This window comes from Canis lupus, chromosome 8 (assembly GCF_003254725.2).
Source record: "Canis lupus dingo isolate Sandy chromosome 8, ASM325472v2, whole genome shotgun sequence".
NCBI lineage: Eukaryota > Metazoa > Chordata > Mammalia > Carnivora > Canidae > Canis > Canis lupus.
The window spans coordinates 28,148,464-28,173,753 of NC_064250.1; the positions used below are offsets into that span (position 1 = coordinate 28,148,464).

Below are 25,290 nucleotides of genomic sequence, written 5' to 3' on the forward strand. Positions count from 1 at the left end.
CATTAGCATTTTGTGTACATCTCATTTAATCCTCACATTCTGCTGTGGGACGTGACTATAATCCTCTCCATGTTGCAGATGAGGAAATCAAGGAACCCACAAGTTAAATAGTTTACCCAAGTTCATATGGTCAGTAATGACAGCTTGGGTTCCAGTCCTGGTGGACAGACGCCCTTTCCCATAACATCACACCACATCCTAAAGTGAGGGGAAAGGACTACTAGAGGATTATGAGGGTCCTTAGAGCCCTACCAGTGTGAGTGAGTGTGTGTGTGTGTGTGTGTGTGTGTGTGTGTTGGGGGGAAGGGGGCAGAGATCTATTTGTAGGCTAGGAACACACAGCATTCAGCTCTACCCCATTCCTTCAGACCACGGAGAATCTTTTGGGACTATGTCTTCACTGCCAGGCTACAGGTAGCCGTGCAAGACTTGGTTTAGCTCCCGTGCCCCACAAGGATACTTAACAGGGCCATTGCTTTCTGAGGATGTGGGTTAAGCAAGATCTCCCTGGTAGTGGGACCTTGGAGAAATGAAGCTGCTGGAATGTTGGCCACAGAGCAAAATGCTGCAGCAAGAAGCTGCAAGCTGCAGGCTCCCAGCTAGCTGTCTTGAAAGGGACCACAGTAAATCAGGAGCAGCCACTGAGGCTGCTGCTGGATTTCAGGGCCAGGACCTGGCCAGGGGCTGTGGACCCCCAAAGCCAAGAGCAGCAGCCTCACCACCCCCGACTGGCGGGGCCAGGCGAAGACGCTGACTGCGCCTGGGGAAGGGGCCACTGAGCACTGGCTCTCTGGACGCTGCTGTGGAGGTGAGGGGGTGACAAGGGGAAGGAAGGAACCAGAGGCCCCAGAGGGACTTGGAACAAAGGGGGAGTGGGGTGCTGGGCACAGTAGGGTGAGCAGCGCGGGAGGAGGAAAGCGTGAGCTTGAGGGAGAGGGGGAGAGGAAAGCAGCGAAGAGCTACCAAGAAGGGGAGGAAGTGGGAGATGCGCCGCTTCCTGTGGAAAGCACGATGACTGAAGACAAAGCTGGGTGGGGACTAGTCCCTGGGCTGCAGGCGCCGCGGCTCCACACGCACAGCGCGCAGCGGCGGCCGCTCGGTGGCAGCTCCTGCTCCTGCTGCGCTGGGCGGGCGGCGCCGGGCTCGCTGCTCGCTCGGCTCCCAGGCTCCCAGGCTCCCGCACCCCGCACCCGCACCCGCACCCGCACCCGCGCTCTGCCACCGGCCGCCGGCCCCCGGCCCCAGGTAAGGGCGCCGCTCCTCCGCTTGCTCCCTGCTCGGCCGGGAGCACCACGCCTGCGGGGCCAAGGGCAGACCCGGACTTCGCTTCGGGATTGGGGAAGTGGTCAGGCTGGGCTCTTGCAGAAGGGCTCTGGAGAAGGACCAAACGTGCGGCACGTTTGCTTAAAAAGAAGGCTCATTAGCGCTTAGCTTTGGCGATTCTTGGGGGAAACACGCTCGATGGAAGAAGCCGGGTGCATAGTTCTCTTGAAAGAAAAGCAGGGATCAGTTGAAATCAATTGGGGCTGAGGCTGTGGGCTCATCATCTGAGCGTTGCAGTCTCCTGGTTTTAAGGGTGTAAGTGGTGGAAAACGTTATCTTTCTTACATATTGGACTGAGGTGTCTCTGTTCTGCCAGTATAGTGACTGTGATTTAGCTTTTTTTTTTTTTGCGGGGGGGGGGGACGCGGTTAAATCCTTTTGTGCTCAGAATTTGCCAACAAAGACTGGAATTGCGTATATGAGGGGCAGTAGTTACCGTTTTAAAAAAAGGTGCCTTCCTCCTTCGGCTCTGTGCAGCTGCTTTCAGGATAGCCTCAGAAGCAAGCTACCATTTGCGGGTAGGTCTCCTCCTAAAGTTGCATCCTTTCTCAAAGGAGCGTGGGAGGTTTAACTTGTCCAGATTCAGATATGTATGGATTTGATGCTTATGTAGATTTTATTCATCTATAGGTCAAGATGCATATTAACCTCAGTGAGGGATAAAATGTACAAGTGGAGCTGGGTTGTTTCCTTACCTTTATACCCCATAAACAGAGCCAAGTAGTAAAATCAGAATGTGATTTTTGTTCTTTGGTTCTCTTGAGCAATGGATCCTGTTAATGAGAGTCCATGACCATGACTTGTTCATATTTATGAATGATATGTGAAAGTACAATAAAGAGCTCTAACAGATTGAAAATGAAATTGGAAGATTTCTTTGGCAGGTTACGTAGCAGGAAGAGTTTACTACCCAAGTGAAGAAATGATTTAAGAAATTAACCTTTGTCTCCAACAGAAAGTGTGGGTGAGCAATAAATGGTCATTGATAAAAGGTTTTTTCTTGAATTTTTAGAATGAAAGGAGATAAATTTTCAAAGGAAAGAAAACTGCTTACAGTGGAGTACAAGAGTAAAAAGGTCATATTTAGACACTCATAAATTCTCAAAATGTAGGTTTTTTTAAACACTAAATATGCCATTGAGAGTGTATATGCTTCCTCCTTTATCACCATTCTCAGGAAGAGCTGTAAGGTCTGTTTTTTAGTGCCATCTTTCTGAAATTGATTTGGCGTCTCAAAATTTGTGATGTAGCAGCACATTTTGAGAGATAAGAATCTTTAGGTACTAAAGAAAAAATATCTACTTTTCTGAGGTTACTTATTAAATTAAACTTGCACTCTGTCTAAGGGGCAAAAGATTGCTGGTGTTGAAACCATGGAGTTTCCCTGTGGACTCATTGAATTTAATCAAACCTGTAGGCAAGATAAGTCATTCTGTGTATTTCATAGTTGCACTTCCCATTTCCCTCCTAAAGTATTAAATATGGAAAGATAATCTTCCACAGACGAGATATAGGGGTTGATCTTGGATCTGAAATGCCGCTACTTGGAGTTCCTGACTGAGCCACCTATCATTAAACGAAGTGGAAAGTTGGGAAGCTGGGCTGTATGAGGATGGGGCTCACCCCTTGGTACTTACTTATCTACAGGCTGTGTATTCACTAGATTGTGCCAACACCCTGCTTTGTTTGGGAATGTGTAGACAATCTGCGTTGTTCTCTGTGTGTGTTTCACAAAGAGTAAGAAAATGAAACCTTGGCCCTTAGACACAGCAGAGTCAAGAGGGCTCCCTATTCTCTTTCACAAAACGGTTAAGAGCTGCCTGTTTTCTGTACTGCACAAAACATTTCCTTAATTGTTAAATTCCATCTTGAAGCACAACATGAGTGAGTAACAGCTGATCAGTAGCTGTGATGGTAGAAGGTTTAGGAAAAAGATAAAAATGCTTCTGTGTTATAAAATGAGACTGTTTCCACTTGTTCTGGCCATATGGAATATTGAAAGACATAATGCTTTTGCCCAGGGTATTCAGGAGCTTTTGAGGGAGTCGACCTACACTGAAATTTTAATCGTACTTTTTTTTTTTTTTTTTTTTTTCTTCTGCCATATGGCCAATGGCTGAGTGGAAACATGACTCCATTATTTCATGGCCAGCCCTGGGCCTCATATGGTGGGCACACAGTGAATGTATTTGGTTGACTGACTTTTTCAGCCTACTTCAGAAGGCAGGTCTAACTTTTAAGTATAAAAGCTCTATCATCAAAGCAGAAAGCCAGTTCAAAAAGACAACTATGGGGTAGAATAAAAGAACATCATGGAATGAAAAGAACACTGGCTTCGGCTCTGAGAGTCAGGCAGATCTGCCTTTGAATCCTACCACTGGTTCTTACTACTTGACCTGGTACGTTAACATTTAAACCTTAGTTTCTTTGTTGTAAAGAGAAGTTAATAGTACATAATCAAGGTTTGGGGTTTTCTTTGTTGTATTTTGTTTTGTTTTGTTTTTTTTGCTGTTGTGTGTGACTGTGTGAGTGCCTGCTATGAGTAGTAGGTACTCATCTGAGTAGGTACTCAGATGTCAGTTTTTCTTCCTGGGTGGTGAAAGGAAAAGTTAGCATATTCTCAACCTTTACCACTACCTCCAAGGTTCCAGGAGACTTTTTTTTCCCCCCCTGGAGTAAAATATGTATAACATAAAATTTCCCATTTTAACGATTTTTAGATAAATTTTCTGTGGCATGAAGTATGTTGATGTTGTTGTATGACTATTACTACTTATCCATCAGCAGATCTTTTTCATTTTCTCAAACTGAAACTATTCCCATTAAACAATGACTCTCCATTTTCTCCTCCTCACAGCCCCGAGCAACCCACTATTCTTTCTGTCTCTGAGTAGGACTACTCTAGGTGCCTCATATACATGGATTTCTATGGTATCTGTCTTTTTGTGACTGGCCTCATTCACTTGACATCATGTCTTCAGAGTTCATCCATGTGGTAGCAGGTGTCAGAATTTCCTTCTTTCTTTAGGCTGGGTGATATCCCATTGTGTGTATATGCCATGCTTTGTTTAGTCATTCATCTGTTGGACACTGGGGTTGCTTGCATGTTTTAGCTATTGTAAATAATGCTGTTATGAACATGGCTGTACAATTATCTGTGTGAGTCCCTGCATTCACTTTTTTTTGAGGCACACCCATAATTGAATTGCTGGATCAAACTGTAATTCTGTTTAATTTTTTGAGGAATGGCCATACTGCTCCCCGGTAGCTCTACCATTTTACAATCCCATAACAGTGCACCAGAGTTCCAATTTCTCCTCATCCTCACCAACACTTGTGTTTCTTGGGGGTTGGTTTGTTCTTGACAGTAGCCATACTAATTAGGGTATGAATTGGTATTTCTTTGTGTTTGCAATTTTCCCTAAGGATTAGTGATGTTGAGCATCTTTTCTTGGGCCTATTGGCCATCTGTATATCTTCTTTAGAGAAATGTTTATTCAAATCCTTTGCTCATTTTTTAATTGGATCATTTTTCAAGGAGACATTTTTAAATGGCAAGATCTCTTGACATAGAGTGTCCTAAAGATCCTGATTATAATATTTGAAATTGGTCTCCTGCATATACCAGTATTATCCCTGCCCAAGTAAAATACTTCTCTCAGGAGTAACTTTTAAAATCAAAAGGAGAGAGGCACCTGGGTGGCTCAGTGGTTGAGCATCTGTCTTTGGCTCAGGTCGTGATCCTGGGGTCCTGGGATTGAGTCCTGTATCAGGCTCCCTGCAGGGAGCCTGCCTCTGCCTCTGCCTATGCCTCTGCCTCTCTCTGTGTGTATCTCATGAATAAATAAATAAAATATTAAAAATAAAATTAAAAAGAGAAAGTAAGAAAATCTGCAGAGCTCCTGATAATTGGTGATATCAAGAATCTGATAGTGGAATCCAAATTCTTATTCTAGACAGTCACATCAATGACCCTGCTGGTCAAATGTGGACCAGGCTACTGCAAAGGAGGCACTGGGGGACTGTTCCCACATCTTTCTAGTCTCCACTCATTAGATGGATGAGAAAGAATGCCCCAATACTTGGCAGGGTTGGAAAAAGGGGAGAGAATCTAAAGTATTAAATTATTCTTCAGCTTATTCTAATGGAGAGGATTAACCTATGGAGAAAGGGCTATAGTAGTTAAACAACAATAGATTTCTGAGAGAGGCTTCTAGCAAAATGTGATTCTAATCTAAATTTCACTTTTGAAAATAGAGAATCCTTCTTAGTTTCATTTCCCACTATACATTTCACCCTTGATTCTGAAACTGATGAAGCAGGGTGTGAACAGGGCTGAGGGGAGTTGTGCAGGAAGATGAAGGGTCTCTGTTAAGAGCAACAATATCTGAGATTTATGGTGTGGGTATGGAGGTTGACCTTGAATAATTTGAAGAGCTCCTGACCGATCATAGGTGAGTTTCTTGTAATGCAGTCTTTGTGTGTGTTGGTTGGTTGAGTAATAAACCCCACTTTATTTAATTTGCAAATCTATTTATTCTACAACTTGTGGGAGGATCCATGACTGGCTTTCCAGATCCAGGTGGAGAAGGGAATTACAACTGTGTTAAGACTTAGTCCCTGGCTTGTGGCCTTCTAGAATGGTACAACTGAAAATGACCTGGGGATGAGCCTGGTGTGTTTCAAACCCTCCATGATGGATAATAGAAGAGGTCCAGAATTTAAGTTACCTTTTTAGAGCTGCACAGATGATTGATACCTTACCCCCAATTCAATCTCCATTTCACCTCCTTTCATATTAGGGCAAATGGACAGAGAAAGCCTTTATACTCGGGATGTCTAAGTGGCTCGTTAGTTTAGCGCCTGGCTTCGGCCCAGAGCGTGATCCTGGAGTTCCACGTTGTGTCTCTGCCTCTCTCTCTCTCTCTGTGTCTCACATGAATAAATAAATAAAATCTTAAAAAAAAAAAGACAGCCTTTATATTCTGTCACTTTTAAAATTATAAGATGAAATTATTTTGTTTAAAAAGTAGACCATATTGGGGATCCCTGGGTGGCTCAGCAGTTTGGCGCCTGCCTTTGGCCCAGGGCGTGATCCTGGAGACCCAAGAACGAGTCCCATGTCAGACTCCCACCATGGAGCCTGCTTCTCCCTCTGCCTGTGTCTCTGTCTCTCTCTCTCTCTATGTCTATCATGAATAAATAAATAAATTTAAACATTATGGTCTACTTTTTTTTTTAAAGATTTAACATCCTATGTATGTATGCAGTTTCTGTGTTCAAAATTGTTCAAATGTAAAGATGTCACAGTGGAATTTAAGATTCAGATTTTCAAGTAAAAGCATTGGAGATATCTATACATTTCCCCAAACTTTTATGTTAAAGAAAATGAGTTATATTTAATGGGAGTCATTGTTCAGACACTCTCTAGGGGACTTCATTAAACACTAAAAAAGAGGGACCTCAATCTTAAACTCTAGTGATAACACATTTCTTAGAAATGGTTCCACTGTATACCAAGGTTTGAGATAAGACAGGATCAGCTCTTTTATCTCTTGGCAAATATATGTAAACAGTCCAGCTCTTAGTGGACAGGCTTGGGAAAACCAGTCCCTTGACCCCTTCCTCCTTGTTCTTTGGCCTTTCCTTGCCTTCCTGCCAGCCTGCTAGTCAGGGTCAGACCTTCCCACAATCCTCTCCTCAGGCACCTGGCACTCTGAGCTAAGGAAAAGGGTCAAGAACTGGCTTTACTCCACAGTGACTGCAACATCACAGGGCCATGTCTCTTCTTTGAAAACCCTTTTCTTCTTTTTTTTTTTTTTTTTAATTTCATATTTTACTGCCTCCTGTGCATTTTCAATAAATCTATTAAACCCAACTCCTACCTTTATTTATTACAGATGGCCTCATTTCTATTTATCTTAGAAGGCATATATTACAGGCTTTCTCAACCTCACTACTTATCACCTCAAAATTTCTCTGTGCCTCCATTCATTCTCTTTCCCTGTCTTCCTAGGTCAAATTAACACACCCTTTTGCTCAAGCCAGAAGTAAACTCTCTACTTGGACTCTGCATTCCATTTCCTTTTACTTGGTAGAGGACTATGTTCTGACAATAATTCTATCTCTTTCCCATGTATTTGGTTTCTTCTCTTTATTGGCCCTTTTCTCTTTGCCTGCACATATGTTCATACACATAAATTCATACACATAAATTTAAAATTAAACCTGCTGCCAACAAAGCTTCTCCTTGACTTTTATAACCTCTACTAACCTGTTCTCCTTCTACCTGTAGAGGCAGAAAAATAGTTTTCCCACTACCGTTCTAGGTTCTCATCTGGGAACCCTGTAACAAAAGGCAGACTAATAAGAGAAAAAGCAAATATGTTTATTAACATGTATACTTCTTGTATACATGGGACATAACCAGGGAAAAGTGAGTAACTCTCAAAGGTGGCTTAGAATTCAGGCTGAAATACTATCTTTAGCTAAAGACAGAGGAGGAAGAGTAGAGGAGGCCAGTTATGGGAAGATGACCAAGAAAAGCATGGTAAGTAAGAGTAAGATTCGGTGTGTAGACTTAAGTTCATACCTGTCTACTGATGAGAGTCTCTAGTGATTTAGTCCTCCTTCCCTTTCAGGTAGGAGAGGGAGGCACTCTTATAAATGGAGATTCCCTTTATAAATGTAAATTTCCCTTACACACACAGTAACTTCTACTCTGTTTTCAGAATTTCTCCTGTGTCTGTTGTTTCCCAAAATAGCCTACTCAAAATAATCCTTATGTCAAAGAGGCATATGTTGGGGCAGTATATTGTGCCACCCATCACAGGCCACTAGAGGCTCCCAACTTCCCTATTAACTCCTAAATTCTGCTCCCTAAAGATGTTTGTTCTTAAGACTTGATTTTTCTGCCACTTAATCTCTCCCTCTCCCTTGATCAAATCCTTTACTATGATTTCAGTCATTGTCACCATGCAGGTCAGTTCCAAATCTCATCCTTCATCCTGAACACTCATCTGCTATCGAGACGTGTACATCAAGCACCCTACAAATATTCAACCCACTGGAAATGAAACTCTCATGTCTAAATCAGTGCCATCATTGCCTTTCCCCACTCAAACCCAGCTCCTACCTGATTTCCTGACTATTAATGACACCTCATTCTCTCAGTCTTTCACTTATGAAAACTCAATTTCAGTTTTTTCTCAATGAACAGTCCAAGTTGTAGCCAGTCCCACAGCTTTTTGCATTGTCATTGGAAACACATCTTGACACTATCTACTCTTTTCCGTGTTGATAGCTGGTGTCTTAGTTCAGGCCCTCCTAACATCCAGCTGGGCTGGTTTGTTTGTGTTCTTGCTTCTTCCTAGAATAACTTTTCTACTTCCCCTTCCACACTTCATCCCAGTCTTATTTCTCCGAATAGCCAAATTCCATCTGTTCTGTAAGGCTCAGTTCAAATGCTACCTCTTCCTACCTCTTCTGTAAAGCCTTCCTTGATACTTCTCTCCCCTCCTCAGTAAGAAACAATCTTTACTTCCCCTGAAAGCTTTTGTTTTTTCTTCACAGCAGTAAGCACATTCTAGTGTGTATAATGGCAATCTGCATTTTTTTTCCCTTTGGCTAGCTCTTTGAGGGTGATGGCCACACCCAATTCCATCTTTGTCTTCCTTATAGCACACAAATACAGTTTTATGGGAGGTTTTGGGTTTACTTGTTTTTAATTTTCAGCTTTATTGTGGCATAACTGACAAAAGGGTAAGATATTTAAAATGTACAGTGTGATGATTTGATGCACTTATACATTGTGAAAGGGTCCCCTCTATTGAGTTAATTAACACGTCCCTCACTTTGCATATCTGGTATTTGTGTGTGTGTGAACATTTAAGTTCACAAATGCAGTTTGTCTATAATTCATTTAATGAACTTTTGTTGCTTATTTTTTGGTGCAGACTGGGCTAGATACTCTAGAAGCTCTCTAGGAGCTCATAAACTACAGGGGAAGCAGGCAAATGCTGACATAATTATAATCCAGTTGGTCAGCTTGTCCACAAGTCTTAACTGAATGTCTGCAATGTGCCACGTGTCCTTCAAGAGGCTGAGGAGACTTGGATGAACAAAACAGTCCAGTTCTTTGTTTTCTTGGAACTCACATTCCAGTGTTGGGAGAGATCCAGTAAACACATAAACAAATGGCTTTTAGATCTGGCTGCACATTCAATATCACTGAGGAGTACTTTGAAGCAAATATCCAGGTCCCAATCTCAGCCAGGCTGATTTGATCACAGCCAATCAAGTTTGGACCCCAGCAAGAAAAACACATTGTGATGCAAGAAAATATCAGGTAGTGAGAAGTGCTAAAATGAATGAAAATAGAAACAGACTGAATATTGTAGATTGTGCATATGATGGTGGTGGTGATGGCAATGTACTTTTGTTGGGTAATCCCTGAAAACCTCTCTGAGGAAGTGATATTTGAATTGGGACTGGTAGTGAGGAGAACTCCATGTGAGGATCTGGGGAGCAAGGGTTTCCAAGCAGGTGCAGGTACCTTCCTGATGCAAGGATGGGGTGAAGTTCCAAGAAAATGTGTCCTTTTCACCCAAGTGTATGATGATCTATAGAAATATGTCTTTCCTCTCCAGAAAGCACCTTTTTCCATTAAACTAGGCCGACTCTAAACACAGTGTACTTGGCTGCTCTGTTGTGTACTTGGTCTGGGTTAAATTTTTTTTAGATTAAATTGATTTACACAGTCAGGAAGACTACTGTGTTTAATTATATTTTTCTACAGTACAATCAGCATTACAGGGCTGTTGTCTGAATCAAGTGCCAGTTTTATTGTTTAAAACAACCTTAGGAACTTGGTATTATCTCTTCGATGAACAAAGTAGAGAAAGCAATGATTTCTGCCCTTAATTCTGTTTGGAGGAACCAAGGAAAATCGCACTGAGGAGTCTTTCAAACCACACAGAGTCAAGCACTCACTCATGGTTGAATGAGTGAAGATCAACACATTTCAGCAATCATGATGTGAATTAGCATTTGCCAGGCATGTTGTTTGTGCTGCTGTGTGCTGGATACTTTATATACATTACTGTTTGATGAGAAGAAGGTTTTTTTATTAGGACACTTTTGGCTACTGGTAAAGGAACACCCTACCAAAAAGGCTTAAACAGCAAGGAGTTTGCTTCAGGACCACCTGAAAGAAGGGTAGCTCCAGAGTTATTCATAACTGGGCACTGTTCTTAGCAACCTGCATTCTTTCCTTCCTCCTGTTCTGACTTCCTCAGCAGGTTGGCATACCCTCTTAAAATGCTCCCCTCCCCATGCTGAGATGGCTGCTTTCAAACTAACAACCAGATTTCAATATCTAGAAGCATAGTGAAGGGTCTGGTTTCTTTTCATGCACCTATTATTAGTGTGACAGAAAAGCTGTCTTTGGCTGAATTCCCCCCACAGTGCACATGCCTTATCTGTAGAGACGAGGCAGATGGAACCACTGTGACTGGATCATGTGAGTGTTTCCTCCTGAGGCCGTGGAGCAGCCCTGCCTCTATGAAGACCACAATCACCAGACCCCAGAGAAAAGATCTGGTTCTGTTAGGAAGGAAGGAGTTAACAATCATCAGGTAAGAAGTCAATGGAGTCTTCCCATTTTATAAGTGAAAATACCAAGGCTCAAAAAGGTTCAGTAACATCAAGATCACACAACTTGGAGTTGAACAGTGTTTCCATGCATTTCCCTTAGAAAAACACACACAGACACAAAGAGTTTTTTGTTACTGGTGGTAATCTAGGTAGACTGGAGAAAGAATTCTCAAAGAAAATACAAAATGGCTAATGCGAGACTTAGTGAAGAATAACCTTTTAAACAAATCATTCCAGAAGAAAAATCCATCAGGTACTATAAAGCAAGAAGAATGTCATTTAATTTAGACAGCATTGAATTTAGTCTTGGATTATTTATCTGCATTGTAAAAAGTTTTTAATGGACATTAAAGTAGTTTTTTTTTACAGTGCAGATATTCATATGAGCACATATTCATATATATATATATAAATTATATATAAAATTAAATATATATAAATCAAGTTTTCCTGACTGGTCAGTTAAATCAATTTGATGTAAATAAAATCCACCCTAGGCCAAGACAGGAGCTAGAAGGGCCAAGGGCTCTGTGTATGGCACCTGTTGGACTTAAATGAAAGCCTTATTTTCTCTAGAGAGGTGTGTGTTTTGTTGGTTACAGCACCTGTAAGAAGAATGACTAATCTCTGCAATTTCTGATTATGAGTTATTTTGAAAAATCGGTTTTCACTTTCCAACTCTGGAGGCAACATGCACTTCCATGACTGTTGCCTTTTCTCGTGGTTTCCACTTTCTAAGGTGCTGTTGTATTTCAGAGGCTCCATATATGTGAGGCAGCCTGGTGAAGAGGGGGAATTTCAAAGTGGAATTGCTGACATGACAGTGTTTTGACTGCTTGTCTCAAGGTGTGCTTTCGTTGCACCCTCATCATTGCAGACTAAGGATTAATAGTAGGAGTACTTTTTCTGTAGTAAATGATGGAGTGCTTCCTACTCATATCTGCATTTTTAACAGGAAAGTACACTTAATTTCGAGGCTTTGCCAACAGTGCTCTGTTTAAGAAGGGTATTTATCTGATCTGTACACAAATGTGAAAAAAAATTAACAGGAAAAATATCTGTCATTTTAGAGAGACTTTTTGGAGAACTGAGCTATCTTTAACATTTTTAAAAAATCTCATAAATGATGGTTGTGCTTAGGGAACATTGCTGTGGATGGACATAAAAGTAGTATCACTAAGAAAAAAAAAACTTTTGATTGAACAGCCCCTAGATTTTCTTTTAATTGAGATAATACAAAAGTTAAATAAGAAAAGGTAAAAATTTCTAGGTAAAAAATTTTTTTTATTTATTTTTTATTTATTTATTTTTTTACTATTAGTCTTAAAATAACCGTCAAATACTGTGGTATAAAAAAATAATATTCTAAGGCTTAGTACACAGGAGAGCATAGTAGTTAAAGAACACTATGGAATGGTGTTTGGAATCAGAATCTCTTGAGCAAGTTACTTTCTATGCCCCAGTTTCATCATCTATAAAATGGGAAATAATGACAATATCTGCCTCATAAAATTGTCAGGAGAAAATTATATAATATATTAAAATGTTTATGTAGCATAGTGAGTGACATATAGTAACTATTTAGAAGTATAGCTATTCAAGTATTATTGTTACCACAAAGGTAGAATAGAACTTTTCTTTTGTCCATGGGATTTTTACCAAATTCTGGCAGAAGTGATTATTATGGCCCAGCATTAATCACAGATACAAAAAAGGTGGAGTTAAGGAATCATTGCAGGAGGCCTATTTTTCTGGGATAGCTAGATGTCGATGTTTTGACTTAAGTGTCCACTCAGCCTTGGACTATTTGTCCAGTAATTTATGAACTTGGAATATTTCCAGTTTTCCTTCCCAACTCTTGATATGGTTGCTTTACATTTCCCTGTCCACTTTAGTTAGGTATAGCCACATCTCTTGTATTAGCCAGTGAAATGTGAACAGTAGTGCTCTTGACCACTTCCAGGAAGAACCTTCTAAGAACCAGGCTGTGAGTGAAGTCCTTGGCAGTTGGCAGTGGTAGAAGCATAGAAATGAGGGCTGCACTCTTAGGCCTGGGTCTTGGAGTCAAGACACCATAAGGATGGTCTCTCCACTGACCTGCAATGGACATGTAGTGGAAGTGAGAAATAAGCTTTGCTGTCTACACCACTAAGATTTTGGGGTTATTCATTAACACATAGTATAACCTAGTCTATCCTGACAGATTCATTCTGATTATCCCTTCAAACTCTAGAGGAAAAGTATATTATTGGTAACAGTACATAAAATATGTGGCTATTGGGAAACTGTAATTTCTAATGACTATTTTGCGTGTGTGTTATACATTGTGTTATATGTAAGTATCAGGAGATAGTTTTAAGTTAAATAGTTTTAGAGTTTTAAGCCCTATAGCACTGTTCCTGTTATAAACAATGACACTTGCTACATAGAGGGTCTTAAATAATGTGTATTAAATAAATGATTGGAAGTGGTCCACAGTTTTTCCATATGCCTGGGCTCTTTCATGTTTACATTTTAAAGATTGATTTATTACGGAGCACAAATGCGTGTGCATACAGGGGGGAGGGGTAGAGGGAGAAGAAGAGAGAATCCTAAACAGACTGTGCTAAGCAGGACGAGGCCAACTTGTGGCTCCAGGTCACAACCCATGAAATCATGACCTGAGCCGAAACCAAGAGTGGGACAGCCAACTGACTGCACCACCCAGGGGCTGCCATGTTTGCATTAAAATTAAATATCTTTATTTTGGACATTGGTTTAAAAACATCTTGGTACTAAAACTTATGTTTATTCTTTCATAACACTTTACATGTGACTGACCACGTACCCACAGATTTAGGCTATTTTATTTGATATTTTTTACTGCTGATTTTATTTCACTTGATTATTTCATTTGGTTCTCTAAAACTACATTATGAAATACCTTAATTATTTAAATTAGGGACAGATTAATTATCTCCAGTGTACAAACTCAAATTAATTTCATTATTAACCCAAGTTTTAAATTGATTAATCTTGGAGTTAAGGAACCAAGTGGGGTTTTTCTTTTTCATCTGTAAGGAGAAGAGCATATTTGATTTGATGAATCTTCTCTATCACAGCAGTTATGCTAATAGGAGCAAGAAATTTGCAAGAAAACTTTGAATAGCTTTTATAAACCACCCAGAAACCGGTGTGTCTGGGACTTCTGGGAGAACAATCTGTGAGTCATTTTAAAAAACAAACACACTCATAATCACAGTGCATGTTGTTACCATGGTAATTAGGCCTGTCGAGTTGGCTTGCTTATGTTCCTGTCAAGAGAAGAGGGGGAGAGAAACTGAGAATTCAGAGTTTGGACAATCAGCTTTATTTGCCTATTGCAAGAGAGAGTTAGGGGGTTCTTGAAAATGTACTAGCATAGTCATCCTAAGAGGGAAGTGAGGAAACTCTGGCATCCTGCCTTTGTTATTGAATATAAGTTAGCCATATTAGTGTCCGGTGTTGTGATTCACAGGAGAGAAAAGGACCATTTGGCATTCTCTTGGGAAAAAGAGGGGGAAATAGGTCCTTTATCTGATATATAATTATATATAAGTCTCTAAGTTCTCTCTGGGGAAGTGTCTCGTGTGCAGGTGCACAGAACTTTAATGATCTTCTAAAAGGCACCAAATACCACTTGCATAATGTTATAGCAGATTAAAGGATCGTCATTGTAAAGTGCATTATTCTAATATGGGTAGAGATTGATTTCAGGCTATTGTTTCAAAGCTGATCCCCAAGTAGATGAGGTATCTTTCCTCCATTTTATGGAGTAGATATGACTCCTTTATCTTGGACACATCTTACAATACAGGCCCATGGGTCGCAGAGATTAGGAAGTTTATGTGAGTTCTGACAAATCTGTCACCACTCCAGAGGAAAGTAAAATCAAAATATAACACTTATTTGATGGACAGTCAACAGAGTTATTGGGCCAGTGGACTTACAGTAGGAGTGAGTCATTATGATTCTATCTGAGGAACAAACAACATCCTTAAATTAAAGGTATGAATTAGTGTATATAAAACTGTTTTTAAGAATGTTTCTAAGTTTACTTTAAGGGGTCTAGATATCCTCTTAAATGGATAATTATACTATGTTGACTAGAGTTTTATTTTTTTTAGAGTATTCCTCAAGCAGATACTAAAGCAGATTTTATTTAAAGCTAAACTTTTCTGTATTGAAACTATTTTTCAAAAGGTTTGAAATAAAGTGCCATGAAGCATAATGAGAAGGTCATAGAAACTCAGGAAGTTGGAATGTGATTTATGTCCTTGATAGGATATAATAACTACTTCTTGAAATTGTAGATTTCATTTTTTTCTCTCATATATGGATAGAAGGCACATGTTGCTTGAAATCAATTCTGTACTATCTTAATTTTCTTAAAATTCCTAAACAGTGTTTAACTTATTTTTTTTTCTAGTAAAGTAATTCATGGTGATTACTGAAAATTTGGAAAATACTTAAATTGTAAAGAAATGACCTCTTCTCTATTAATTAGATTGTTGGTTGAACTGCATGTAACAGGGGCTTGATTTCACAGTGGGTGACAGAAGTTATTTCTCTTTCACATAATAATCCAGAGGTGGGTAGTCCAGGGCTGGAAAGGTAGCTCCGTAAGATCATCCAAGGACCTAAGCCTTTTCTGTCATGTTAGGCCATCACTCAGGCATGTTTCTCTTGCTTTATTATCTAATGTAGCTTTCCCTAAGGATCCCACCTATGACCATTATGAAGGGAGAGTGTTGGAAATGAGAGGGCATGACCCAGATGTTGCACATATCACTTTTGTAGTCATCCTATTGAACTATGTCTCATAGTCACACACCTTGGGGCAATGGAGGCTGGGAAAAGTAGTTACCCTTGACGTGTACATTTGTAGCTTAAAATTCTATTATAAGCATAGAAGAGCAGAGCAGTTACTGGTCATATCTAGCAATTCCTGCTATTTCAATTATCCTATAGATGATAGGATAGAAGATGCAATATGCTGTTTACATTTTGATGCATCTCCTTCCAATAATTTTGTAGAATCTATATCAGAAAGATTATGTATACTATTTGCTAGAAAAGATTATTTGTGATGTACTAGAAGAATATTACATATTAAAAATATAAAAATATATTAGAAAAATATGTATTTGAAACCTATATATTAGAAAATTAACTGAGGTCACAACTATATACATATAATTTTGTATTTTTTTCACATTACTTTATGTTGTGTATTTTTCCTCATCATTTATGTTGTTTGTAACTATCATTTCAAAGTTCCATCATGTACAGTTTTTGTTTTACTTAATAGATTATATTACTGATATTTAGGCTATTTCTAACACCCGGAAATACTTTTTTTTTTTATAAAGTCAAGGAGTATTATCACTAAGACGGTACATATTTGAGGATCTTGAATAGTGCCAAAATATTTTCCTGAGAGGCTCCTAGCACCAAAAATGCATGAGAGTACTGGACTCAGAGCACCCTTGGACAGGCTTATTTTGCAAGCCCCACTAATCATTGTTATCCCCAGGGTTCATTCTCTGAAATAGATTGGTTTTGGCCCTTGGCTTTTTTTTTATTTCTTTGCTGTCATTAATCATAACATAATGTATTCCTAATAACTTTGGCTCATTTAAAACATATAATCCTTTCTAGTCATCTGGGAATAGGTTGGGCTGAGATTGTAGCATGCCTGCCAATCTTAAGCAATGTGAGGTCTTTATAGACAAGGATGTTCCTTTGGTCCTAGGACCCAATGTGAATTTGATTAAAATCTTCAGAAGTCATTGTAGCCAGGGGTATCGGTGTCTCTACTTTTAAGCAGCCTACAGAAACGTTAGATACCAATGATGCTTATATAATTACTAAATTGTCCAAATATACCCTCTTAAAGGGCTAGATACACACAAATGGAAGATCCACCTCTGTTCATAACACCTGGAGTATCGATGAGTTCTACCTCTGCCCTTTTGGTTCTGTTGGGAGCAAATTGGGTTGGGTCAAGAGTAAAACTTGTTCTTAGTCATCTCACTTAGTCATGTATGACACCAAGAACTCTTCTTCCCTTAGATTCCCAAGTTGACTTTATGTTTTGATGTTTTCTTGCAGGCCAGGGAAGTCCATAAAGAAACAGACTCTTATTTTCACATCTGCTTCTTAAAAGAATTAACAAATTGTTGCTTGGCTCAGAAATGTAAACCTGTGAGACTCTCTGGCCTTAGAGCTATTCAGCCATTACCACCAAACCCTATTTACAGAAACACTCATTTGCTTATTCAGCTCTTATGTATCATGTTATTTTTCCTCTTTATAAAAAAACATTCATTTTCCTCTTTGCTTTCTCAACAGCCCAGATCTGCCAGTGAGCCTCAGGCTTTGGGAACTGAAGAGGTAAGAATTAAATATTTTCTCCTAGGAGATTCTTGAATCTAACCAGAACTTGAAGAGAAAAGAATATCTTAACTGATCCTATAGACGAATGCATTTATTATGTGATGTTTATCAATAAGAAATATTAATAGGAGCTTTAGCAAAATTAACAGGACTTCAGGATTTTGGAAAAAAGCAGTTATCCTTGATGATAGTTAAAATCAGATTTCTCACTCAGATTTTCCCATTTTTTTCTAAAAACACAAGTTGGAGAGTCTTGAGGTCACAGCCTTAAAATGTCTTCTTATGGCACCATACTCAGTTAATTGGTTGCAGCTATTGATGACATTCCCTGTGCAAGACAGACATCACAGTAGATTAGTTTAGAGAAGGGTAAGCCCAGTTCTTAATAGATTGGTTGTACACAGTGTAAGGGCTTTTCCAGCAGCTAAAGCAATAATAACAAAAGGTCAATCTTATGCTGTAGGGGTTTCTTCTTAAAGAAGCTAACTTGGCGTTTGAAAGTAGCTAAAGCCATTTGAATCTGGTTGTAGACTTGAAAGGTCACCATATTGCTGAGACAGGTGATAATGTATTTACCTGCCCTGACCTATAGTCAGCAACTTGGATTTTTCCCCCCATCTTAAAATTTAACATCATCAGGAAAAATTTCAAGGATATTCCAAAATAGAATAATATAATGAACTTCCCTATCACTCAATTTCCACAACTATCAATTCATGGCCAATATTTTTCATTTATCTGACCACCTATTTCTCTTCTTTCCCCCATTGGATTGTATGTCAGTGGCTTGAATTTGGGTGTTGGATTTTAAATTGTTTATTTACATAACTATTTAGTGGTTACAGAAAAGTACTAGTAAAAAATACAACTTACTTATGACCTGATTTACTTTACTGCAGCTAGTCTTTCATCCATTTATTTATTCAGCAAATATTTAGTACTTGCTAGTATTAGAATCCTAGAATCTCTGGTCTAGAAGGCTACCTGGGTGGCTCAGTCAGTTGAGCATCCAATTCTTGGTTTCTGCTCAGGTAATGATCTCACAGGTTGTGAGATGGAGCCCTGTGTCAGGCTCCACACTTAGCGGGGAGACTGCTTAAAGATTCTCTCCCTCGGCCCCTCCCCCCATATTCCCTGTGTGTGTGTGTGTGTGTGTGTGTGTGTGTCTCAAGTAAATAAATAAATCTTAAAAAAAAAATCTCTGGTCTAGAGCTTATTAGAAGAAAGGCTGTGTGAGTGTGCTTTTAAGACCATGTATATAGCTTTTACTATCTCATAATGAGGTTCTTTAGGATTTAAGTACTTAATATTTTACAATTGAGTATAGAACCATCCCTACATTCTACCAAATACAGTAATCCCCCCTTATTTGTGGGGAATATGTTCCAAAACCCCCAGTGGATGCCTGAAACTGCACTAGTACTGAACCATATATATACTATGCTTTTTCCTATATGTATATACACCTACAATAAAGTTTGATTATAAATTAGGCACAGTAAGAACTAACAACAATAATAAAGTAGAACAATTATAACAATATAGTGTAATAAAAGTTATGTGACTATGGTCTTTTTCTCAAAATATGTTATTGTACTGTACTCACCCTTCTTGTGGTGACATGTGATGATAAAATGCCTACATGTGAGATGAACTGAGGTGAATGACCTAGGCATTGTGGTCACCTGCTTCCTTGCGGTTGACCAAGGGCCACTGAAACTGCAGAAAGCAAAACCACGGTTGAGGGGGGACTACTCTATTGCTAATAATGAAGACTGTCATACAAGTATTTGATGTTCTCTGATGTTTATGTTGATTTCTTTCATGCTAATGAATGTACTTAAATGTTTCATATCAATCCAGGCAGCATTTCTCAATGGGAGTTGCTGGCAGTTGGAATGGGACAATTCTTCATTGTACTCTTTGGTATTCCTATTTTGGGGCTTTTAAAAGGCCAGTGGCATCTTCTGATCATTGCGATATCCAGAGCACCCTTAGGAGACATGGAGAACTACTGTGTCTTTGCACACAGCTTTAGAAAGGTTCTCTGTCATTTTCCATTCTCGTGAGCATTTTTGCTTCATACAAATTTACTGATTTCGGTTATGCTCGATGGTTCCTCATGTAAGGGGTACTGTGCTAACTAAAGAAAGAAATTCACTGGGTTTTATACAATATGTTGGAAAATTGAATTTAAATAAGAAAATTTTTAAAAGAAACTAAATGAAGTAGACATGTAAAGAAAACTGGTGTTTGCACTATTGGAGGAATTTTGAGCAAATTTGCTCTAGTACCAAATCTGTTTTCTTTTAAGTCTATACAGAGAAGCAAATTAAACACTGGGTGAGAAATGGTCAAATATTGAGGTTAAGAGCAAAATACTATTAAGGTATTATGCAAATTAAAAAGCCGCAATGATGAAGGATGTATTCATTTCATGTTTGCTGCCATAGCAAATTATCACAAACTTAGTGGCTTAAAGCAATACAAATTACAGTTCTGCAGGTTAAGTTCTCTAGGGATCTCACTGCGCTAAAAGCACACTATCAACAGAACTATGTTCCCTTCTGGAGGCTCTAGGAGAGAATTCTAAAGTTTACCTCCCTCTATCTTTAAAACACTACATCTCTGTATGCTTTCTCTCTCTTTTTTTTTTTTTTTAAGATTTTACTTTTATTTATTCATGATAGACATAGAGAGAGAGAGGCAGAGACACAGGCAGAGGGAGATGCAGGCTCTATGCTGGGAGCCCGACGTGGGACTCTATCCTGGGTCTCCAGGATCACGCCCTGGGCCAAAGGCAGGTGCTAAACCACTGAGCCACCCAGGGATCCCCTCTGTATGCTTTCTACTCTATCTACATCTCTTAACTCTGAACCCAGAAAAACTTTTGATTTTAAGGTCCCATGTGGTAAGATTTGGCCCACCTGAATAATCCAGGATACTCTCCCTCATGTGAAAGTCCTTAATTCAAAGTCCCTTTTCCCTTGTAAAGGTTACACATTCACAGGTTCCAGAGAGTAGGACATGGACTTATTTGGGGGTTATTATTCTGCCTACTACAAAGTAAAAGAGATTAGTTGTTCAGAAAAGCAGAAAGGCTAGTAGAGGTAGAAGTATCCAACATTTCATTGCATACTATTGAGCAGGTTTCGGGTTCCCAGGTTTCTGAAGCAAGTTCTTTTATTGACTTTGCAAATCCTGTTTTGTAGATACAGGCCCTGAAGGTTTTCTTGGAGTATTTAGCATTGGATCCAGTGGACAGGTTGAAGTTCCACAGCTCCTTTCTTGGCCAGATCTTTTGGTACTATGGGTGTGGCCTCTGGAGAGTGTGCTGCTTTTGGAGTTTCTGTAACTCTGGGGAGTTTGCCCACAGTGTGCAGGTTCCAAAGTCATTGAATAGTACCAAAGAAATGTAAGATTTTTATTTTATGCTGTTACGTCTGCCTGTCATATTATGCTATATTTATTAGGCTCTAAAATGTGGAAATTGGAGGAAAACATAACGTAATATTTTAGAGCCTCACTGTAGTGGCATTTATTATAGCTAATTTCAAAGTATGGTTTAATTTCCATCATATATCAGGTAGGTCCTCCCCACAAAGTAAGAAACCATTTCTTGCCTAGGGAATGAAATAGACCACTGGGTTATTTTTTGAAAAGCATCTCTGGAGTAGAATGTAGCTAGAAATTTTAGTTGGAGATGTTAAATTTTTTCAGCTACTTTTGTAGCAAGTCCCTTTTCTATCCACTTCTAGACATTCCAACAATGCAAATCTGAAGACAAAACCTAGAATTAGTAATAGGATAACAAATCATTCTAATTTGTCCAAGACCGGGGGTTTCCTGGGACACAGAAATTTTGCTGCTAAAACTGGACCAGTCCTGGACAAATCAGGACAATTGATCACCCCACCAGATGTCTAACAAATGGCTATGTGGGAAGTATCTGTCACATCAATGAATTGTTAAAAATAGAATTTTTTTTAAAGATTTTGTTTTGGAGCACCTTGTTGGCTCAGTCGGAAGAGCATGCAACTCTTGATCTCAGAGTCATGAATTTGAGCCCCACATTGGATGTAGAGATTACTTAAAAAATATCAAGAATAACCTACTGAGCCAGCTAGGTGCCCCAAAATAGAAATTTTAATTGACATAGATAATGACAACAACCCCCAGGGCTTAGGCTGAAGATAAGAGTGACTCCAACTCTTGGAAAATCTGTATCCACATATACATGTTTGCCCAAACCAACTTAAAAAAAAAACAAAAAACAAAAAAACCAAACCTTCAGATTGAGAACTAAGAAGAAACTGTGACATTTAGGAAGTGGTACATTTCAGGCCCTACCCTTTCAGTTTCTCAGTGTTAGTTACTAGCACCCTCCTACAAGATGCCTTCCATGAACCCATCTGTAATAACTTTATCACTGAAGTGACCACAGTACCTCACTGCATCTTTTCCAGCACATTGGCATGTATGGAAATGATAAAACCTGTTTGCCAAAGCAGCAAAGAGCTCTCTTAGTTTGAATCCTGTCTTTTGTGTGACAAAATTAAACTTTCCCACCTAAGAGACAGAAGACTGTTCAGAAAATATGAGGGAGATGATCCTGAAAACCTGAGGGGAAAGGATTGGAGTGCATAATGTCTTGGCATCTTACCCAGCTCAAGAATTTGGTGCTTCCTGACCTTCGAGCTGTAGAGCTTGAGCTACTTGCCCTGATCTAAGTAGGTGCATTTGGGTAAAGACTCTTGTTCGGTCCTTCCTCCCTGCTTCCCTAATTCGTTCCCCTGTGTTAGCCTCATCAAGCCAGGTTGAGAAATCTGGAATACTGAAGGTCCTAGAGGCTCATTTTTTACATTTCTGTGAACTTTATTTGGATATTTTTGTTCTTTAAGCCATTGGGACAAAAAGGACTGCAAACGTACTTGAAAGAACAATAAGTTAGCTTCCCCAGAACAGACATTTGACTTTCCAGAGCTGGCACTCTCTCTCTCTCTCTCTCTTTTTAATGTTTTTAATTGTTCTCCATCTTCCAAACTGCCTTAGTTGGTAGGTACAAAGAATTCTCCTTTAATACTTTTTTTCCCCCAAAAAAATAGATTGAATACTTTCTGTCATGGAGGTAGGTAGGATCTGGGTTTCTGACAAGGATAGGTCTTGGATAGATCTGTGAATTATTTTGATATATTCCTCAACCCCTTTTTTTGGTTCCTGCCTTCTAGGACAACCAATCCTGGTTTCATTTTAAGACTAGCATCATTTCAGCTTCAGACCTCTGCTGGGGTTTTTTTTTTTTTTTTTTTTTTGGAATCAAGTTCCAGAAGAAATGAAAGCATCCCAAATCATTATGCTACCATATAAACCCAGATTCTTTTATTCTTTGCCAGAGAGAAATTAGAGAGTAAATGTAAATAAGAGGTCCAAGTGACTACTCTGGGTCAGAGTTCCTTTGGGGGTAATAGAAATGTCTTGAAACTAGAGAGAGGTGATGGCCTCACAACATTGTGGATGTAGTATGTGCTGTTAAATTGTACACTTTCAAATGATCAGTGGTTAATTTTATGTTATATGAATTTCACCTAAAAAAAAATTTGACTGGATTTTGAGTGGGGGGGAAAAAAGAAAAAGAAAGACTTTCTCTTTAAACTCTGAAAGAAGTCTTAGCCATTTTAATAAGCTCCTGTTAAATTTCTGGACCAAAATTGTTATTCTATCCTGTCCCATTACTCAGAGAAGATATTTAGACATAAAAATGTCTGCGAGAGGGTGAAGGAGGAACATCTTTGAGAGTTAAGACACTAGTTTTTCATTAAAATATATAGTTTTTGTTACTAGATTATAGACTGGCCTATACCTTGTAAAGCTGATCACAATAAAAATTTGTTTTTTTAAGTTGAATAATTTTAAACACAGGACATTATTCTGTCTTTCGTGGGATAGGATTTGTGTCAACTAGGTTGGATGTTTTTTTTTTTTTTTAATATCCTGTAGTTGCAGACTGCAGTTGGATATGATAAAATGGAAAGAGTCCAGATGTGATAACTTTAATGAAATGTGAGCAAGGTAACAAATTTCAGATACAGAAATGCCTTTTATTAAAACATCTCCTTAGACATCCCCAAGGGCTGTCATGTGATTAGAGTCTGATGGGGACTTGTTGTAAGGGATGCTTACATAAGGGCTCACACAGTCCGTGGTTTAATTATGAAGCTTTAAGATTTTTTAATTCCTTCTAGATTTAGAGGGAACCATTTTGACCTTTCTACGGAGATGTAACTAGGCAACCAGGAACAGCACTTAGCCAGTGCACAGCATCCAAACTTCATAGCTATTGCACCATTTAAAAAAATACCATTTAAATCTGTCTTTTAGCTCTGGCATATGCTGCCATGTAACCTTTAATTTCTTAGAAAATATCATGCAAACCCCCAACTGTAAAATAAAGTGGTTCCTAGAAGCCCAGTATCCTCCAAACTTAATAGGGAAGTGTGCCTACAAGAACAGCAGTAACAGAGTTGAGAGGTAGCTGCGTACACTGTGCTTTATAATTGGGAATTAAGAAGGTAGCTCTCATTTTTGGTGTATGAAGGTGTAAGAGTTTAAAATCATATCCTCAGCAGGTGGCAGTGAGCATTCCTCACAATATTATTAATGGAAAACATATACAGTCACTGAGATGAAAGCTGGCTTTTATTCTAATGAAGTTGATTTTACTTTGCTGGAAAGGTATATAAATATACCTAGTTTGATCAGTAAACAAGAATTTACTGAAAGCTTTTTATGTGTCAGAACTATATTATGTATGTACTGTATTCTTTGTGATAACCGTGCCTTTAATTTAATTAGTTTTTGTTTCATGAAAGGAATAGATGTGTAAGATTTTAAAAATTCAAGCAGTTGAGGCAGTCCTAAATGAAAAATAAAAGTTTCTTCCCAAATGTTATTTTCTGGTCCCACTCCCTGGAGGTTACCGCTGTTAGTAGTTTCTGATGTGTCTTCTGTGTCTTCCAGAAGTGTTCATCTTTTGATTAATCTGTATTGAAAAGGTGAGTATGACAAGTGCCACTAAACCATCTTAGTAAGCTGCTCTTCTGAACTAAATTTTTTTTAAAAAGATTTTACTTATTTATTCCTGAGAGACACACACAGAGAGAGGCAGAGACATAGGTAGAGAAGCAGGCTCCCTGCAGGGAGCCCGGTGTGAGACCAGATCCCAGGATCCTGGGATCACAACCTGAGCCAAAGGCAGACACTCAACCACTGAACCATCCGGGCGTCCCTGGACTAAATCTGAAGACACTACTTGATGCTTCTTTTTGAGCTGTGCCTTTTGAAAACTGAAAAAAATGTCAGCACCAAAGTGATGCCAATAGAGCATAGTGGGAGGGAGGACTACGCTGAGGAATGTTCCTGTGTAATTTTAGCCTAGCTCAAATTTACATATAGAACTTAAGTAATAAACTTTAAGGTAGTTCTTCATAATTTTCAAAGTCATCTGGAATACATTATCTCCCTTGATCCTGTTGATGACCCTGTGACACAGGAATTACTCATTTTACGATGGAAGGAGCTGTGGTTCTCCAAGGTTAAGTAAGTTGCCCATGAAGCTGACAAGGGACAGGACCAAGACTAGAACCTGAGTCTATTCCAAGTTTTATTCTTGAGCCAAATGATGCTGGTAACTGTGAGCAACAAAGAGATCCATAACACCTTGGTGCTCCTGCATGATGGGCTGTGCTGGAAAGCGGAAGAGAGCTCACCTTACTGCCACCCCCCCTTTTTTTAAATTCATGAGAGACACAGAGAAAGAGAGAGAGAGAGAGAGAGAGAGAGAGAGAGAGGCAGAGAGAGGCAGGCTTCCTGTGGGGAGCCTGATGCAGGACTGGATCT

The 25,290-nt window shown here is 39.2% G+C and overlaps 1 protein-coding gene across 3 annotated transcripts in view; it reads left to right on the forward strand.

The window, feature by feature from the left end:
• The first annotated feature begins 587 nt into the window (after positions 1 to 587).
• GNG2 (G protein subunit gamma 2) overlaps positions 588 to 25,290 on the forward strand; it is a 113,552-nt gene continuing 88,849 nt past the window's right edge. Inside the window, exons 1-2 of one of the 3 annotated variants that reach the window (XM_025442899.3) lie at positions 588 to 808; positions 17,350 to 17,391. The gene's annotated coding sequence lies outside the window, so the exon portion shown is untranslated. Of the gene's footprint in view, positions 809 to 971; positions 1,246 to 1,756; positions 1,842 to 17,349; positions 17,392 to 25,290 lie in introns of those variants that run through there. The other 2 variants (XM_025442897.3, XM_025442900.3) reach the window with 2 other exon arrangements.